The sequence below is a fragment of the Bombina bombina genome, chromosome 4 (assembly GCF_027579735.1).
Source record: "Bombina bombina isolate aBomBom1 chromosome 4, aBomBom1.pri, whole genome shotgun sequence".
In the NCBI taxonomy this organism is placed as follows: Eukaryota; Metazoa; Chordata; class Amphibia; order Anura; family Bombinatoridae; genus Bombina; species Bombina bombina.
The window spans coordinates 899,143,567-899,146,619 of NC_069502.1; the positions used below are offsets into that span (position 1 = coordinate 899,143,567).

Genomic DNA, 3,053 nt, shown 5'->3' on the forward strand with positions numbered 1-3,053 from the left:
ATCAATTTTGCCTAGGGCTTTCAGATCCCCTAAAAGATGAGCTTGCCAGACAACCCCTACCTGACACTCTAGACCAACTAATTGATTTAAGCATTACTTTAGACAGACGTTTGAGAGAAAGACGCTCTGAAAAACAACACTCAGACACCCTCATGAAAGCCTCTCATCTTAGTACATTACCCACTCAAAACAAAGTACTGACTAAGACCACTACTACCCCCATGGAGCTCGGATTTATCAGAGGTCCATTAACCCCTCAAGAAAAGTTGAGACGTAGAGCTAACGATCTCTGCATGTACTGCGGGGGGTTGGACCACTCCGTCAGAGATTGTAACCAACTTCTGCGCAGGAATGGTAAGCCACCAATAATACAAACTTGTTTATCAGCCAAACAAACACTTACTAATCATTGTTCCCTTCCAATTCTGTTACAGTGGGAACACCACCGAATAGAATCGCAAGCAATCCTTGACTCTGGGGCTACTCACAATTACATTGACCAACACTTTGTGCTAACAAATAAAATACCACTTGTTAAAAAGTTAAATCCCAGTGTCCTCCGTTTTGTAGATGGTAAAGAAATAAGCTCAGGTCCCATACATCATCACACTATACCCTTACGAGTCACTACACAGACACATCATTCTGAATTTGTCTCTTTTGATGTCATTCCATCACCACAGTTCCCTGTTATTTTAGGTATTCAATGGCTAAAGAAACATGATCCTGATATTACTTGGTCCTCATCAACAGTACAATTTAAATCTCAGTACTGTATAGATACCTGTTTATTCCATGAAAATTTACTATTAATACACCCTGATACTGTACCAAAAGAATATTGGTCCTACTCAGATGTCTTTGACAAAAAAGAATCTGATACGTTACCCCCTCACAGGGTTTATGATTGTCCGATAGATCTACTGCCAGGAGTAGATATTCCCTATGGACATATATTCCCTCTCTCAGAACCCGAATTAGTACACCTTAAAGCTTATCTAAAAGAAAACCTACAGAAAGGATTTATACGTCCATCCACTTCTCCTGCAGGGGCTGGGATATTCTTTGTGACCAATAAAGACCAATCTCTTAGGCCCATAATTGACTATAGAGAATTAAACAAGCGTACCATAAAGAATAGGTATCCGTTACCTTTAATTCCCCAACTCATAGATAGGTTAAGAAGCGCAACTTATTACACTAAATTAGATCTTAGAGGTGCATATAATTTGGTACGGATAAAGTCAGGACATGAATGGTTGACTGCTTTTCGAACAAGATATGGCCTATATGAATACACTGTTATGCCATTTGGACTTTGTAATGCTCCCGCTACCTTCCAGTATTTCATAAACGATATCTTCAAGGATTTGTTAGATCTGTTCGTGATCATATACTTAGATGACATACTCATATATTCCTCCACTATCGAAGAACATATAAAACATGTCAAGATCATTCTATCTAGACTTAGGGATAATTCTTTGTATGTTAAGCTAGAGAAATGCATCTTCCACACTCAACATATTAAATTTCTTGGTTATGAAATCTCCCCAGAGGGTATCCAAATGGAAAACAACAAGGTCACTGCCATTTTGGACTGGCCAACTCCTAAAACAAAGAGAGATGTACAAAGGTTCATGGGCTTTGCTAATTTCTATAGGAAATTCATAAAGAATTTTGCACAATTGACTAGACCTCTTACTAATCTCACTAAAAATGTTGGACGTTTCTCCTGGGATAATAGTACACAACAAGTTTTTGACTACCTAAAAACAGCATTCACAACAGCTCCCATCTTGCGTTATCCGAATCCTGACTTACAATATGTCTTGGAGGTGGACGCTTCTAATTTTGCACTTGGTGCAATTCTTTCCCAGAGGTTAACGCCTATGGATCCTCTACATCCTGTCGCATTCTACTCCAGAATTCTTAGTTCCCCTGAGATAAACTATCCTATAGGTGACAAAGAATTATTGGCAATCAAGGCCTCCTTGGAACATTGGAGGCATTTACTCGAGGGTACAAAGATTCCGGTATTGATATATACTGATCACAAAAATCTAGAATACCTAAAAACCAACAGAACCCTTAGTGCCCGTCAAGTACGCTGGAATTTATTTTTATCCAGATTCAACTTTCTCATTACATATAGACCTGCACAAAAGAATAAAAAGGCTGACACTCTTTCTAGACACCTTGAAAATCCATTTACAACCCCAGAAGACAATTCTCTGATACCCGCTGAGAAATTTCTAGCGCTGACAATAGATCAAACCCAAGACTTTATAAAAGAACAAAATCTAGATGACTTTATACCCAGTGCTGAGCTTTCCCTACATTCTGATGGGTTGATGTATCATCAAGAACAAATCTATGTACCTCCTACTCTCCGTCAAACTGTGTTAAGTTCTCTTCATGATTCAGCTCTGGTAGGACATCCGGGTATCACTAAAACACATGAATTAGTAAAAAGATACTTTTGGTGGCCTACACTATCACAAGACGTCTCAGAATTTGTAAGGACCTGCAAAACTTGTACTATATCAAAGACGCCTAAAACCTCTCCTACTGGGAAACTTATTCCCCTACCGACTCCAACCCGTCCATGGACCGATATAGCTCTGGATTTCATAGTCGATCTACCTCTCTCCAATAGAAAAAACACTATTCTAGTAGTGGTTGATCTTTTCAGCAAAATGGCTCATTTCATTTCGTTTCATAAATTACCCACTTCAGCAGAAACCGTAAACTTACTAATAAATCACGTCTTCAAATTACATGGCATACCCCAATCTATAACTTCTGATAGAGGAACTCAGTTCACTTCCAAATTTTGGAAACAGTTATGTCAAGCATTAGGTATCTCAAGGAGGTTGAGTACTTCTTTTCATCCTCAAACTAATGGACAAACTGAAAGAACGAACCAGTGGACTGAACAATATCTTAGATGTTTCGTAACTACTAGGCAAGATAATTGGGTGGACTTATTACCCTTTGCCGAGTTTGCATTCAATAACTCTTACCATACCTCTACAAAATCAACTCCTTTT

The 3,053-nt window shown here is 38.7% G+C and overlaps 1 long non-coding RNA gene across 1 annotated transcript; it reads left to right on the forward strand.

Annotated features, from left to right (window-relative positions):
- Window positions 1-203: 203 nt before the first annotated feature.
- Window positions 204-547, forward strand: LOC128655690 (uncharacterized). Its single transcript, XR_008401881.1, has 2 exons — window positions 204-354; window positions 435-547. It is a non-coding gene; the product is annotated as an uncharacterized LOC128655690 (long non-coding RNA).
- The last annotated feature ends 2,506 nt before the right edge of the window (window positions 548-3,053 follow it).